The sequence below is a fragment of the Bubalus kerabau genome, chromosome X, assembly GCF_029407905.1.
Source record: "Bubalus kerabau isolate K-KA32 ecotype Philippines breed swamp buffalo chromosome X, PCC_UOA_SB_1v2, whole genome shotgun sequence".
NCBI classification, from domain to species: Eukaryota; Metazoa; Chordata; class Mammalia; order Artiodactyla; family Bovidae; genus Bubalus; species Bubalus kerabau.
In genome coordinates this window covers 65,346,065-65,363,842 of record NC_073647.1, presented here as the reverse complement: position 1 = coordinate 65,363,842, position 17,778 = coordinate 65,346,065, and the positions used below count along the sequence as shown (strand labels likewise).

The following is a 17,778-nucleotide window of genomic DNA, read 5'->3' as shown; positions in this document are numbered from 1 at the left end:
AATTAAAAATTTTCACAACTACTCTTATCTATTTAATGAGTTCATAGATATGTATGGAGAAAAAATGAAATTCTATGTTTGGTATGTTGGAGTAACGCCAAAAAGTATCGTCTCATGTCTTCATATACTTAATTCAGTTGATTTTCGAAATGAGTTCTATAAGCAGAGAAGACAAATTTAAATGAATGGCGACAAATATATATTTTTAAATAAAAGCTGAGACTAATAAACTGTAGCATAGTGATTTTGTTCAATCAGATAAAAACATCCCAATTATAAAATGTAAATAAAATATAAATCTCTGTGTGCCGGGGGAAAATAGTACAGTTTTAGAAACTGATGTACAAAATTTCATGACTGGTGGGAGTACTGCTAAAAACATTTATGTACTCTTTGTCAAATATATTGAAAATCAAATTTATTTTTCCTATGTATGCATATATATTTATATATACTATAAATATACATATATTTATAGGACTATACAATTAAACATATACATTTGTATATACATACATATATAAAATGCATATATATGAAATGTTCATATATATGCATATGTTTATATATAGCATATATAATATAGCATATGTTTATATATAATTATACTATATAGGGACTTCCCTTGTGGCTCAACTGGTAGAGAATCCACCTGCAATGTGGGAGACCTTGTTTCAGTCCCTGGGTTGGGAAGATCCCTTGGAGAAGGGAAAGGCTACCCACTACAGTATTCTGGCCTAGAGAATTCCATTAACTGTATAGTCCATGGGATTGCAAAGAGTTGGACACGACTGAGTGACTTTCACACACACACATACTATATAGAATATTATATATATATATATATATATATATATGTATATATATATGACACAGTGGTCAGATTCTCAGTAAATTCAGTGAAGGTGATTGAAATATCAACAGTTCTTTCTTTTGTCATTGATCCTCTAACAGTTGGCCACTAGAAACTAGTTAACCAGGTCATCACCACACTTCATGAAACAGATGCTTCAGAAGATAGCATTTAGGCAGTTCTAACTCTTGAAAATAACAATGAACCCTAACTTGGTTTTAGGGCTTTTCCACATTCATGCCATATTTGTGTATCTTTAGTTAAGGTAGTTTTGTGGGTGATGCAAAAGTAGCATTTAGAAATTAATGTGCCATTGTAGCTCTCTGGAGGTGACAAAGCAAAAGTTATTTAGTGACTCAGTTGTGTCCAACTCTTTAGTGACCCTATGGGTTCTACAGTCTATGGACTTTAGTCTGCCGGGGTCCTCTGTGCATGGGATTCCCCAGGCAAAAATACTGGAATGAGTTGCTATTTCCTTCTCCAGGTGATCTTCCCGACCCAGGGATTGAACCCACATTGCTTGCATTGCAGAAGGATGCTGAGCCACCAGCAAAGCCCTCAAACTCAAAGTGGAAGTTCTTAAACTTTTACATTCCTGGGGCTACATTAAAGACAGTTTCTTATAAAGAGGCCTGTGAGTAAAATAATACTAAACTATCAAAGAATATCAGAATATTAAGTAGTTATTTAACCTGTACTCCTATTTTCTCTGCTCAGCTACACTCAGGAATTTGTATTCCTCCTCTACCAGAGCATGGAGAAAGAGAGGAACAATGAGGCATAAATTGTGTCTTTTCAATTGGAGAAATAATAACATGGAGGTGGTTTATGTGTAATTCATGCTGAAAAAATAATAAAGCTCCTTTTAGGTATGTCATTTGTAGACAGAGTTGCATTATCACTAGGAAAAGGAGTTTGGATTATTCAGGTTCCCCTAAGGGAAAAGAAGATTGATTAGATTCTAAGCACTGCCACTAACGTTTTATATAAATCATTAACTCTGAAGAGAAACAAAACAAAAACACCACCTCAATCAAAAAGGACACATCTGAGAGTCCTCTTAGAAGGACAGCTTTTCCTAACCCTGAAAAAAAATAAAATTAAAAAAAATTTTTTTGGTACAAAAATTGAGTGAGTAAAAAAGATGGAAAATAAATATTAGTCAATTTAGAGATAGTGAGCTTGGTGTCCTAAAAATTGGTACCATTAAAAAAAAAGGTTAAATTCACTGTGTTACACTGTGCCTAGTGCTTAATTTACAGTGTATTATTTATATCTCATGGAGAAGGCAATGGCACCCCACTCCAGTACTCTTGCCTGGAAAATCCCATGGATGGAGGAGCCTAGTGGGCTGCAGTCCATGGGGTCGCTAAGGGTCGGACACGACTGAGCAACTTCACTTTCACTTTTCACATTCATGCATTGGAGAAGGAAATGGCAACCCACTCCAGTGTTCTTGCCTGGAGAATCCCAGGGACGGAGGAGCCTGGTGGGCTGCCGTCTATGGGGTCGCACAGAGTCGGACACAACTGAAGCGACTTAGCAGCAGCATTTATATCTCATAAAAGTGTTTTGAAGTAGGTACAATTGTTGTCTTTAACCTCCCCCGTCTCATAAAGAAGAAATTAAGGATTCAAAATTTGAGTTACTGAACAAAGCTAGTAAGTTGCAAAGCCAGGAGTCAACCCAAAATTTGCCTGGCCACTAAGTCTGTGTTCTTTACTATATTCAGTTCACCTCAACAGGTACAAGCCAGAGTAAAATGCAGTAAAGTAGATCGGCCGAATGAAAAAAATATCTGCCCAAATATAAAAGTTTATTTCCAATACAGGAAATTGGTGAGCTGAGCTCAGTAATGAAGATTATTTATGATATGTCCCTCCAGCATAGCTGTTTGCATCATAATGGGCACTAAGGCATACTCTAGTCTAAGTGACTTAGTAGAATTCCAGAAGTAGACTGGGACAAGCAGATGGGCTTTATAGGACACTTGAAGCTCATGACTAAATCCCTACTCAAACCCTTAGAAGCCCTAGGAAGGCAAATAAGTTCTTGCTAATGCTTTACTCTAGTCCAGTGAGCAAGGCCAGAGGTATTTTGCTTCAGTTACTGCTCCTACTGGGAGCCCCAGGGAAGAGGGAGGCAGCAAATGATCATTTAAAATTAGTGTCTCCCAAAGATGAAACAGAACCTCAGGATCTCCTCTGTGGATGATTGGTTTCTGATTGGTGGGGATTTTTAAGATAAAATAAATAGATAAATAAAAATTTATGTATTTTCTAATAGATTAATTTCTAGGAGTATTGATGAAATTATATATGTATATGTGTGTGTGTCTCTTTATCTATATCTATATATCTATATATATCTATCTATCTATCTATATATATATATTTATATATATGCTTCCCTGGTGGCTTAGCGATAAAGAATCCATCTGCCTGCAATGCAGGAGCTGCAGGAAATAGGAGGGCATGGCAACACACTCCAGTATTCTTGCCTGAAGAAACCCATGGACAGAGGTGCTTGGCAGGCTATAGTCCATAGGGTTGCAAAGTCAGACACAACTGAAGCGACTTAACATATATATATATATATAATTTGTTTCTTGCTCAAGAACACAACTTCTCCCAATCTGACCTGGAATACATTTCATGTAGTGGCTAAGTGGCTATAGCTTGGAAGGTTAGAGGCTGGCAGAGGAAGACAGTTGAACAGGTAGATGGAGTCAGATTTGGCATTGAGATGAGGTAAATACCAAGTGTACTGCTTAAGTAAAATTCTTATAATATCCCTTCAGATGGAGATGAGGGTTTCAATAGAACTTATAACTTGAGGCTTTCCTGGTGGTTAATTTCTACAAGAATTGTGTAGGCAGCAAATTCCTCCTTGTTCCTCACAAAATAACGTGTTGCAATGACAGTGGAAAACCAGCTACAAAAGCTTGGAGTGTATGCCTAGGAATTCATTAGTCTTTGAAACTAGTTCACAGATTTCTTCAGGGGCAGAGACCAGGACATTTTCATTTTGGCTATACTTCCAGAGCACCTCGTAAAGTGCCTTGCAGATATTAGGCACAAAGAGCATCAGGGATATATGCCAAGCAAAAAATTCAATGTAAATGTCTTAGTATGCTTTCTATTGCCTACATTCATTTTCTCCTTTTATTATCACTGTTGTCATTCTACAGGTAGGTCTATGAGACAATTAGGTGTGTCCAGAAAATCTTTTTGAATCACCTTTATAATCTCTTTGAGACTAGCAGAATACCTTCTATGTAGGGGTACTTGCCACGATTTTTTATGGGACTAAAAAGATGTGTACAAAAGTGACCCATTCCCAAATAACACGTTTTATTGGGGGCTCTGTGCAGATGTGCCTTGATGGAAAGGATTGTCTAATGATGCCCTGTTAAGCCAGTGCTGGAGACAGGTTGGCCTTTAAAAATTATGCCACCTAAGTAACTTTCTACTCTGACTATATTAAAAAAAAGGTGACACTGTGTAGAGATAAATATTTCCAAAGGATGGAAATATTAACCTTACTTATTTTTTATTACTCTAGGCTGAATGAGTCATTTAGGAAGCCTGAAAGAGTATTTTTTTCTTGGGGTACTGTAGTTTGCTGTAGTGTTTTTGGCACAGCCAAGTGTAAGGATGGTTTCAAGAGAGCCTCATACCTTCAGGAAGATGTCTAGAACATGTGCAAATATTTCCTGACTTGGAAGACTGGCAGCCATTAGAAAGAAAAACACATAAATAAGAGCTTACAAATGTCTTTGCTTCTCTCAGCCTTCTACCCATGCTTGCCAGTTGCTGTAATGGGGTTTTAAACTACCTTAAATTTTAGTGAGTTTCAAAAAATTAAATGCCCCCAAAATATTAAACTCTAAAAATTTTAGTAATGTGGATTTTGCAGGCCCTACACTGATATATGGGCTTTCCTGGTGGCTCAGTGGTAAAGAATCTGCCTTCCAATGCAGGAGACGCTAGTTCAATCCCTAGATGGGGAAGATCTCCTGGAGTAGGAAATACAACCCACTCCAGTATTCATGCCTGGGAAATCCCATGAACAGAGAAGCTTGGTGTGCTACAGTCCATAGGCTCACCGAGTCGGACACGACTGAGTGAGCACACATATGCACACTGATATATGTGTATATGTATATATACACACACATACCTTTGTTGTTGGGTTATATTTCTAGTCCCTAGTCCCATGCCTTGGGAAACTCCCGTAAGTCAGGGACACCATACATATATGCTGGATTTATTCCTTTTTAACTTCAGCAACATATGGTACCGAATAAGAGGTAGTTGTGTCCTCCCCTCAGTTGTACTCAGGGCAGAACTAACAAATGGGAATAGAAAGGTGCAAAGTAGTTTCAAAGAAGTGAAAAACAGAGTGGTGATATTTTTAGGGAGCAGAATCTATGTTTACCCCAGTGAGCACAATGTGAAAATTGGTTTTACTGATTTCTTCACCACCACCACCATTCCCCTCCAAAAACACACTGACAGAATTAGTTGACTGATTATTTAACAGAAATTACCAAAATGTTGTTCGCATCTAGTATGCATAACCTTACTAAAATTGAAAATAGACATTTTACATTGTGTCCAAAATGGTTTTTAGAAGGGACTTCTCAGACAGATCTTGATGCTTGGACATCAAGGGACGTAGATTGGAGAAGCATAACTTACTGTCAACATACCTCCCTGAGGTCCTTCAGATAAGATGTTCCCATATGAGACCAGAACTTTCCAAATTAACCTCTCCCCGTTTCCTTTACCTTCTTGGATCTGGCAGTTGCATGAAAGGTGAGTTGGGTTGGAAAAGGGTTTACATAAATAAATTAGAATATGACCAATTAATTTATAAAGGATAATTCATTTAAAGAAATAAATATCAAAGTAACCATTTACATGATTCCATTGAAATTGAATTGTAAAGTCTTCCTCACTCTCTACAAATCAAGAGAGTTTGTATTTTTTTTAAAAGGCAAATGATCCACCTTTCAACAATATTGGTAAATATAGTAATGTGCTCTCAACTCCTTTATACTTATTTCTTCTATATTTTCTGGTTTTCTTTATTCAAATGTTATATTCCAGTGCCCTGATGATCAGATAGGGGACTGGGGGAAACGGAGAGTAAAAATTAACATATACACACTACTATGTATAAAATATATAATCAACAGGGACCTGTTGTATAGCACAGGGAACTCTACTCAATACTCTGTAATAACCTACATGGGAAAATAATCTGAAAAAGAATAGAAATATGTAGATGTATGACTAAATCACTTTGTTGTATGTCTGAAATAACATAGTAAATCAACTATACTCCAATATAAAATTTTTAAAAGTTATTAAAAATAGAAGTGTAAGACAGAACTTAGAATAAGGGCTGCCAGATTTTATGAATAAAAATATAGGATGCCCAGTTAAATTTGAATTTTGATAAAAAACAATTTTTTTTTTGGTGTCAATGTATCCCAAAAGTAGGTACTTATGCTAAAAATATTTGTTTATTTGAAGGTCAAGTTTTACTGGGCCTAAGCTATAGTTTATCTGCTAACCCTATCTAGAACAGCTTTTCCCTGAGTCACAGATTTACCACCCACCAACCCTGTGTTAAGAAATAAGAGAGAGATTGTCTTGCCCACCTGCTGTAGTATGGCAGAGAATGCCAGTTCAGCCTACCTAAGAAGCTGCCAAAGGGTGGATAGGAGTGGTCTTCTGGTCCCAAAACAGCTGCTACTCCTCCCTGCTGCTTCTAGCAAATGTTGTTTGGTGCTTCCTTCAAGCACCATAGCAAAGCTGCTTTGCTGGTTGCTGTAGGGGCCACAGAGTGCAAGTGTGTAATTTTCTCTTTACTGAGGGTCTGAGTAGAGGAAAGAAGAGATTTCTCTTTGACGTGCCAAGGAGAACATTTTGCTTGCTCAGTCCCCTGAGCTGGAAAAGAGAATCAATATAACTTTTTTTTTTTCTTACTCTAAAGGTGGAAGGGCACCAGGCTGGTAACTTGATCAGTCACTCTCGAGTTTTATTGTGCCTAATATGGACCCAAGCACCTAGTGTTATTGCAGCCAATATCGGTCAATGTTTGTTTGTTTTGTTTTTAGGTGAACAATCTTATGTTATTCTGTTTCACAGGCCAGGGTATCACTGGCTCCAATTCAGAGTTGTTTCTTCATAGAAGGACCATTTGTGTTGTTTAGAGCCGCGTTGCATGTGGTCCATTTCTTTTTAGAGTTGTGAGTTAAATCATTTTGCCTGTGATAGTGAGAGGCTGACCTGAAAGGAGGATACATACGGCATGACTGATTTACAGTGCAAAGTAGAGACAGATTGCTAGCAGAACTGTTTAAATCCAACCATCGTATCTTGCTGTCCCTAATTCCCTCAGGATGGCCCAGAGAATGTTCTCAAGGACAACTGATACTTGCAAAGGAAGAATCTTTCTGTAGATTTTTTAAGATTCCAAAAGGGGCAGTGATATACAGGAAGTCTCTAGTTCATGTGGCATTGTTAATGATACCCTTTCTGGATTTGCTAAGAGTTCACAGTAGACAGAGAAATAGAGCCTGAAGCAATGTCATCATCTCCCAGCTTTCTCAGTGACTTCATTTGTTGGAACTTCTGCCATCATCAACTTTTCCCAGTGCTTCAGGAAGATATAGTTCCTAAATAGTAAGTGGGGAATGCCATGCAGTGTAATGCATAGATGTAAATTAAAATCTGTCTTGAACCCTAGCCCCAAACAGTACAAGTTACCATTAAGCATTAACTGATTTGAGCCTTAGAGAAATCACATGAGGTAGATTTTATGAAATCACATGAAGTAGATTTTATGAATCTTAGTTTGTATGTGAAACTGAGGCATGCTGCTGCTGCTGCTGCTAGGTCACTTCAGTCGTGTCCGACTCTATGCGACTGAGGCATAGAGAAGTTAAATAACCTATCTAAAGTCATACAGTAAGTAGACAAGCCAGGTTTAAAACCAGATCACTCTGGCCGGAAAAGCCCTCACTTTTAACTATGCTGTTGAAAACTGCAAGAGAATTGCTAAGTACAAAAGTAACACCTTTCTACATGATATAGTTGGATCAATGAGAACTTGGAAGGTGGTTCCACCAAGCCCTGAAGGAGTGTATAAGATGAGGTTCCAGTGACTCTAGTGTATACTGTTCTCCATTTCAAGCATTGTTGTTTGCCTCCATTCAATCTCAGAGAGACTTTCTAATGAAGACAGAGTCAATTAGAGAATTATCTTTTCAGTCAATTGACAAAGCCAAATTGCATGGTATATTTTATGGAGAACATTAGAAGCTACATGAGAAATTAAAGTGCCTGTTCTGAATAGTAAATATTTAAGAAGGATTCAATTAAATTTAATCACTGAGAACTGGCTTTTATTTTTAAGAATAAATTTTATGTAAAATCTTTCAATAGAAAAGTGTCCGGTGCACAATATAGGTTTTGGAATCAACCAGAACAGAGACATGATATCAATATTGTGCTATACCATTTCAAGAGGAAAAGCTCTTTGCTCAAAAAAAAAAAAAAAATCTAGACAGTAGACACATACTCCTTAAAAGACTAATCCCTTTGATGAGAGTCCTGGTCAGGAAGGTTTCAGTATAGGTTCATAGAATAGATTCTAAATAGTCAGCTAAAAATTCATGTAGGGGCTTATTTTGACACAAGCTTGAAGTATGCAGCTTCCATACTTGGATAATCAAGTCTGTCTACTCCCCTACGATGCCACAGTGGGAGCATGTGTTTTCATGTTACACAGATCTGAATTTAACTCCATGAGCTGAGTGACCAGGAGGTGGGTCACTTATCATCTCTAAGTTGCAGTTTCACAAAAATAACGGGGATGATAAACCCATTATGCAGTGCATCTGCTATTATCCCTAGGAAAGAATAGGCAAAAAGCCTTTCATCAAGACTGAAAGCATTATAAAAATGGTATCACCACTGAGAATGCAGGAGTTGATGGAGGAATGCCTTTCTCATATAAAAGTTATTTTAATATTCTCTGGTTAGAAAGCAGAGGCAAGTGGGAAGAATCAAACTTAACTGCAGGGACAGAGCTGGAAGGACTCCCTAGAGATCAGATTATTTACAGATGACAAAACTCAAGCCCTGAGAGGAGATGTGACTTGCTTAAGGTCAAATATCTAAAGGTGTAAAGCCTTGCTTTGTTTTAGAAATACCATGTTCTATCCCTTGCTAACTTGTACTCAGTTGTTCAAGGCTTCTCAAATATTAGCTAATGCTCTAAGTTTCAGATAGTCATCCCCTGAGTATGCTACTTCTTCATAGGGAGCTGAGATGAAATGCCTCATTTTCTCTCATAGCAAATTATGACTAACACTATGATAATTCCACATTTTTAGTTATAACTCTCGTGCTATTATACCAGTGAAACTACAGTTTTTGAAATCAGAATGATGATTCAAATGTTCAAATGTATTCCTTCAGCCTCTTCTGAGTGACAGCTAGGAGTAAAGGATATTATTCAATTTACCTTAAGGAGGCCCTTCGGTATTTATCAAAATGCAAGGATAAAAAAATATTTTATATATCAGACTTTAGTTACTCCAGCCTCTGAAAATGAATCCTCTACTTTCAGCTCACATTAGCCCCACATTACATTTCTTTGTCTTGACACATTCTTTTATTTTTTTTTTAATATCCCCTCTTATTTTTTCTTTAATTACTGACAATTCAAAGTGTGGTAAATGACCTTGACTGCTATAAGTCTCTTTAATTTTTATGGACAGAATCTGGAGGAATGTAAAAGTAACTTATTAGTTGACTTTCCAGAGTCACTTTGCACCATGTTTATCTCCATATGGTTTGTATTATTATGTAAAATTTTGAGTAGTTTGTCCCAGATAAATTTGATGGCAATGAACACTTAAAAGCAGTGAATTCAAGTGAAGTCCTGGCCTGCCTCATCTTTAAAATGTCTCTGTGTTATTCCTTATGGCCCTCTAGCCAGTCGAATAACCACTGATAATAGATAATAAATAATAGGGGTGAGAGGCAATGAGGGAAAGAGAATGAATGATTTCATGGATTTGTGTTGCATTATTTCAAGAGCAATCCATAATTTGACATGAATTGAGAAATTCTGTTTCAGCAGCATTGTGAGCAAAGACAATATCAGGCCTGGGTTTGATGCCTTCTCATGGAGCAGAATGCCCTGACTTCTATATTTCCATGGTTCTTAAGCAGTAGTGCATATTAAAATCCTTGGGAGGAATCACTTAAAAATGTTAATGTTCAAGACCCAGTCTAAGAGATTCTGATTGGGAACCACTGCCTAGAGGAACTTGAGATTCTATGTGTAAACTAGAAAATCTCAAGAGAGGGTTTATTATTTTTTTCATATGTGGAAAAAATTAAGCATATGTGCTAGGAGGGCAAAGATCGAACTCAGTATGGTATGAGTTTCAGGAAAGCTATCTCAAACCAAATATATATCCCAAAGACAAACCTACCACATTCCTTGAAACCCCCATTATTAAAAAGTCATTTCTTTGGACATCTTACCAGAAATGACCTGTGTACACACATATTCTAAATTAAGTAATGCATTAAACTACTAATTAACACTTTAGCACAGATGAGATTAGCTCTCACCCTAATCCCAAGGGAAATGAGGCACAAGGCAGGTAAATTATTTCTGATGTCTGTGAGAGAGGGGAGAGGGAAAGTTTTGTAACATGGGGATTTTATCCCAAGGAAAGCAAAGCCAGATGTAGCACCTGTATAAGAGAAAGCCTTAGGGTGACATGGGAGGAGTCAGTGAGTGGGGGAGCTGGGGATGTTGGCAAAATACACTTTGCCAGAGGTTATCCATTTGCCCTTAATGGAGGGAGCCTGTTTCTCTCATTCTCACAAGCTCAAGTCTTCTTTGCTTAGAATGACCCTCCACTGACCCTTATTTAATGCAAAGGGTTCATTTAAATGCAAAGCAAGGAAAGGAGAAAGACTGGAGGGACTTAACCCTACCATTTAGGTTACATAGTATTTAACAGCTGGCTGATTTGGCCTGTTCAGTGAAGAGAAACACACACACACACAGTCATGCATGCACACAGGCACACGCAAATGCATATTCAGAGCAACTTTTAAGTTTGTCAGTTAAACTATATTAGATCAATGGAAAAACAACTTTCTCAATCATTTTGAAATGCCATTTTCTTCTTGCTCATATGAACCTCAGTCAGAGTTGTGGGTCCTACTACGTCCTCTGGCATAGAGGAGAACTGACTTGGGTGAAAGAAACCTTGCAGAAGACGTGTCAGAACCTTTCAGTATGCTGAAAATGCAAGCATAGGGATCCTGGCTGAAGGCTAGATAGAAGGGATGGGGGAAATGGTCATGCAGATTTGACTGTTTTAAGTTAAATGAAAAATAGTGAATTGGTGAAAGTTCTGGCTTGGTTAAAAAGCAACTCAGGGATACTGGTAATCATGAATTCTACTATGATTTTATCTTTCTTTCCAGATACCAGTAAAGCTCATTTGTCCAGATGTCCTGAGCAGCATATAGTTAAAAGACTATGTTCCCTTAAAAATGTGGTTTTGATTCATCTGCTCTTGGATCATCCTGTTGCTCTTTGGTCAGATGACTTGAGACTTGGACTTTTTATTATTTTTTTTTTCTTTTTAATATTTGGCCATGTAAAAGAGGGATTAAAGCACATATCAAATCTAAGCAGCAGGATTTAAACCAAGCCAAACACATGAACTCTCTTTTTTACTTCCCCTGCTCCCAAGTTAGCATCTATTCCCTAAAGCAGCACCAATGTTTTTAATTAAGGAAGCCAGCTGAAGTGGCATGATTGGGGACCACTTTCTAAAGAGGAGCCCAGAATCTGGTTCTAAAGTCTTGGCAGATCATATAGTGGAATTAAAATCTAGTCAATATGGATTTACTGGAAATATGCTCAACTGCTCCAAACCCTCAAGACCTTAACAGTCTTAGTAGCAAAGGAAGGTGGTATATAGTGATTAAAATAATTTTTTGAATACCCTATTGCACCCTGATGAACTTCACATCTATCAATTGAGTAATGAAATTAGTTTTTTTTTCCTCCTCTGGTTTACCAATTTCTTCATGTAAGGTTCAGTGCAGTGTCTCAGTGGTCCTTGGAATGACTCGTTAGTTTTTTTGTTGTTGTTGTTAATGACTTTTTAGAGCAATTGATGCACCAATTCTACTTTCACATGTTAATACTCTTATACAGTGGTTCCTAAAGTTTGGCATCTGGACTGAAAGCATTAGTATCACTCAGGAACTTGTTAGAGGTACAAATTCTTGGTTGCCACAGTCTATGAAGGTGCTGTTTTGTCCCTCTATGGCACATGCTATTATATATATCCCCATGTCAGGCACATGCATTTATATAGGTTATCCTTCAGATTAGGTTCTCAGAGGATATAGGCTTGAGAAAGGTAATTAAGACTCTCTTCCACAGTAAAAATAAACTATGAAAGCATGTCCTTGGGCATTGATAAAAGGAAATCTCCCGACTCCTCTACTCCCACACCACAAATCCCTAAAAGTTTAGAAATACATGTAGCCCTGGTTTTGATTATAGAATTAGTTACTTTTCCTTGCTTTGCATATGTATCCTGTTAGTGAATTGGAAACTTAAGCAATTTGTTCCTTACATCTTAATACACAGTCGAGTAGCATTTGGGGGCTGTCTTTGCAAAGTTCTTTCTTGGCAAGTCAGGGGTGGCAGCTTAGTGCCATGGTTTGGAGTACTATAACAGCATACTGCAGTAAATTTTCCTGTGATGATGGGCTAGAATTCACTAAATGTTTCTGCAGAACTTTCAGATCTGGAAACCTGGGCAAGATTCCTCAGAAAGGGCAGAAGTTAAGGATGGTAATGGAGAGAGCTGTATGATCCCCTCTCTTGGTAAGATTTACAGAATGAGCTACTTTGAAGGTGATTTTAGGACTTTTTTTGTTTTGCCATCGAACAGATTGTTCTATCCCAGCCTACTTAGTCAATCAATTTAATAATAAAAAAGAAACATTGTCAAACCAGTTGTTTGACTAAATTAATTCCTGATTAACTGTATGGCTGGCTATTTCATTCAAGACACAATAACCTCAAGACATAGCCCAAGTTTGGTACATTCCCAGAAAGAAACTGAGGAAACACTAACATCTGCAAGCTACATGAATATAATTTTATATTTCATTAATGGGCTTTACATGAAACTTAATCATTTGAGTCACAGGAAGCACCAAACCTTTTATGGTCAAGTACGCTTCACCTGTGTTTCTTTTAAACTGCACCCAAGTTTACTAAACCCGGGTTCACTATGGTCTTGTACATAACATCCTAAGTGCACATGTCAGATGATAAATGTTCTTCTGCTCTGTCTGAGGTTGAGTTTCAGTATGCACAAGGGAATCCTCAGTTGTATCAGCTGTCTTTAGTCTTATTTTAAATAAATAAAACCTGGATTGCCTTTGGGAGCTACTTATGGTATTGCAGAAAGCATGAACTTTGAAGTCACTCGGACCTGGGTTTTGACCATAACTCTGCCACTTTCTGTGTGATCTTAGGAAAATTCCTTAACCTATCTGAGCCTCCTCATCTGTAAAATTAAGGATTATAATACTTACTTCACAGGATACAGTACCTGATACTTAAAAAGTACTCAGTAAAGGTTAGTTACCACCATTCAGGACAGACGAGTCTACACTTAAGAAACGAATCTTAATTAAGAGATATAAACACTGAGATGTCCTAGTGACCTGAAGGGAATATACTATTTGTCTTCCTGACAGAATCAATCATGAACTGTGCACATTTTGATATATAAGCTATTGCACAGAGGGGAAAAGAAGAAGAAAGGGATTGAGGTTGGCACCTCTGTGCTTTGATTCAATAACAAGGGTAAAAAATGAGTTTTGATTCAGTGGAAGAAGCAATATCAAATGGTAAAATTTGGAAGCATGGAATTGTCTGGAAAGAAGCAAAACCTAGAATTAGGGGGAAGGGGAGAAAGTAATATCTTCATAATTGAATTAGGAGAAAATTCAGAAATAATTATAATACCGTGCTTATTGTAGTGAGTCCTATAAAGAGAGCTATGAATGAGTGAGGGGTTGTGGGAGAGAAAGAAAAGACACTGAAAGTATTCTCGTTGAGATGATTGAAAGTGGGTTGAGTTTCTGGAAGCTTTCTCCTGAAGCCCTCTCACCTCCTCTAACTGAAAGGCAAGTCTGCATTTGCAGCATACATAATTGTCTCCTCAGGTGACTGTCTCCTAAATTATGATCTTTATCTTATAAAACAAAAGAATGAAAGGAAAATTATTGGCAGTAGAGACCTTTAGATATTCATGCCTCACTTTTTATTGAGACAGTAATATTTTTTAATTGTGTTCTGATTCTGACAGAAAGAAGATAATATGAAATCCTGATAAACCACATTTTTTTTTTGGTGAAAAAGATAAAATATGTAATTAAGATATTAACTCAGGTCTCACAACTTTCTTCATGCCTCACTTTTTAACACCTTTGTAATGTACCTAACACTAAGGGAACAACAAATTTAATAAATAAACTAATTTGTATTAGTATGAATAGTCATTCTATAACTATTAGTCAATCAGCAGTCATTATAGCTTTCCTCTGAGCCATTTGATTCATGAAAATAATTACTATTTTTTTTTTTTACCATTTTTCTTCAAGTTTCATGTTTATCAACCACACTCAAAAGGATAATTTCGGATAGTAACTTTTTTGTTGCTTCTATTGATCTATTTCCTGTAATCATTCCGCCTTTAAAAAGGACTCTTTGGGGATAGTTTCTCAAAGCCTTGAATTTATACCTTAGGAAATATAGCTAGTTATTTTATGTTTATACATTAATAGTTGCTTACAAAAATATTGAAAATCAAGAAATTTATGAGGAAACTTTGCTGAGAAGATAACCTAGGTATCTAACAACTCTCCTAGAATTCTAGTTCTTAAAGGAATTCCAAATTCTGTGACTGTTTATTTTCCATTTTTGCCATTTGATCTTCAATGGTATGTAAACAATCTGTAATAAAGTAACACTAATGCTCCTGGAATGCCATGAGGAATCCCATTGTAGTCCACTATGTTACAGGGTTAGTGTTCATGTATATAAGATGCTAAACATCTGGATGTTTGATTTCAGATTCACATCAATATTGCCTATGTGTATGCTCCTTATTTAAGACTCTTCATGGATGCAACAGCAGTAGAAGACATCAGTGCTTATTATGCTTGTAGGCAATTGCAAGTAGAGAAAAATGATATACCAAACTAAGGATACCACCACCACAGGGTCACTGATTATTTAGGGACAGAAATAGGTACTTCAGGATAAAAGGGCATGGTTTTCTTAGCTACATGTGTGCATGCTAAGTCACTTCAGTTGTGTCCAACTCTTGCAACCCTATGGACTGTAGCCTGCCAGGGTCCTCTGTCCATGGGGATTCTCCAGGCAAGAATACTACAGAGAGTTGCCATGCCTCCCTCCAGGGGATCTTCCAGACCCAGGATCGAACCCAGGTCTCATGTCTCCTGCATTTGTGGGTGGTTTCTTTACCACTAGCCCTACCTGGGAAGCCCTTCTTAGCTACAGCAGTATCTAAACTATCCCTGCATGTGAAGCTGTTTCAAATAGATGCTGAATCAAGTAAGTTTGATCAGTAAGTGGGTTGTTGGGTTCAGTTAAGAAAATTATATGACTTAACAAATAGTGAAAGGCAGTAGTGTACAATCATTCAAAACATAGGATCTGGATTTTTGAATTTGTATCTTGGCTCTGCCACTTAAGTACCTATGTGATTTTGGGCATGTGACCTCTTAATTTTCTCATCTGCACAGTGGGTATACTACTACTACTTATCCCATAAAGTAGTAGTAAATTAACTGAGTTTATATATGTAACAATTGTTAGAACAGAACCTGGTACATAGAAAGCCATCTAAAATTTTAATTTTTATCATTGTCATTAGTTATTTGAGTCTAATGGTTCTTTGTCCTGCAGTAGTAGTGAAACAGTAACCATCATACTGAAGGAACTGAGATTGATTTATTTCCTTTAAAAGCAATCCTTATTTTTTATTGCTCTAATTTACTATTAAGACAATAATACTGCTTTGTAATCTTTGATTAGAATCACACTCCTCATAAAATATGGGCTATCGGTTAAGAAGCAAAAGGTTGGTACTGATTCACGTTCCTCATTACTCTTTTTAGCCAGTTACCAAGCAACCAGATGTAAATAATTTATAAATTAAACCTTGACTTTTTCAGATAATTTGAGGTAATTTATAATGTTAATATGCATTTGTTAAGATCAAGGTGAGAGATCAGAAACCAATTTGGAAAAGAATAAAGATAATTATCCAGGTAATCTAACATAAGATAATGCGTTCAGAATAATAAAGATCTAAATTTCTGGGCATACGAGGCAAAAAGGGGGGGGAATCCTTATGGCATTTATATCAATTTGTTGGAAAACTGTATTTTTTAAAAGAAATAAAACTAATTTTTCTTAAAGTCCTATGTTGATTGGTTAAGCCCAACCTAAGGGAGCATTAATTTATTGGGGTTTTGTTACATAAATAACTTGTAGGACAAGGAGGAAAATAACAAAGCAAGCATAAAAAGCTATTTCCAGGCATTTGCTGGCAAGCGAGCACAAATTCCCCAGAGTTTTACAAATCTTCTGTCCATATCAACCTTCAAGACTGACTGTCTGCAAAATATATTAAGCAAAATTTCCTTTGCCATCTCACCTTCCTCTTTTGTTGTTCCTTCCTTCCCTCTTCCCTTCCTCCCTTCCTTCTTCCCTCCCTCCCTCCCTCCCATTTGGTAGAATTCCTCCCAGGCTTGTCACCCGAGGAACCCTACTTGATCCAGTAAACTGGTCTATATCTCCTGCCTTTCTCTTTTTACTTAATAAGGCAGCAAATTGACACTGGCATTTTAGAAAGCTTTTCAGCAAAAGTGGAACCAAACATGTTTTTGATTACCTCACAATTAAGCTAAACATTAAGTCAAACAGAACTTTCCAGTAACTGCTAAGTTCATTACCAGCACTGTAAGAATAAAGTGCTCCCCACAAGGGAATTTTCCAGGATAATGAGACTATTCTATATCTTTATAGTGATGATAGTTACATGACTGTGTTTGTCAAAACACATAGAAATATACTCTAAAACAGGTAAAGTTTGCTAATGTAAATTATACCTTGATAAACCCGACCTCCCAAAATGTGCTCCATCTCCAATTTTGTTTTGCTTCTTGAAATTTGAAAGGGAAGGATTTAAGAGATATGTGTCTGGATGAATGGATAGATTTCCAAAATGCTATAGAGATAAAATTATGTAGCTATAGAAGAGCATTGAGACTGAAACCCCAGAAGCATAATTTCAGGCTCAGCCACACCACTGGCTATACCCCTCCTCCAAGTAATACCACTGTTTACTTACACTTTCTGAAGGTTGTTTCTGCCTCTTATAAGCTTGAGAGGTTGGACTAGAACCTCATTAAGGTCAGGCAGTTCTCTGTTGGGGTGACCTGATGGGGGAGGGGTAGGAGCAGTTAGGGAGATTTGTTTAAGTGTCAGAAAGTAAATCATCTGTCACAGAAACAGGTGGAATGGATAATGTCACGTGAAATTTGAGAAACATCTGTTAGCCTATAGCAGTGTCTGGGTCAAGATGGAGCCACCTGGGTCGAAGTGATGTATTAATATCAGGTTGCCGAAATCAGAATCTGGCTGACTCAAGACATTTTGGTCAGTGTGAAAAAAAAGACTATTATCAGTTTTATAGTTTTTAGGATTGTTTTCACTTTCATTGGGAATTTTTTTTTTTTTGAGCT

The 17,778-nt window shown here is 37.0% G+C and overlaps 1 protein-coding gene across 4 annotated transcripts in view; it reads left to right on the top strand.

Moving 5' to 3' along the window:
- The window catches only part of NRK (Nik related kinase), a 128,506-nt gene that overhangs the window by 16,654 nt on the left and 94,074 nt on the right, over window positions 1-17,778 (top strand). The window contains exon 1 of one of the 4 annotated variants that reach the window (XM_055562910.1): window positions 14,149-14,166. The exons of the other annotated variants lie outside the window; for them this stretch is intronic. The gene's annotated coding sequence lies outside the window, so the exon portion shown is untranslated. Of the gene's footprint in view, window positions 1-14,148; window positions 14,167-17,778 lie in introns of those variants that run through there. 4 annotated transcript variants of the gene reach the window in all.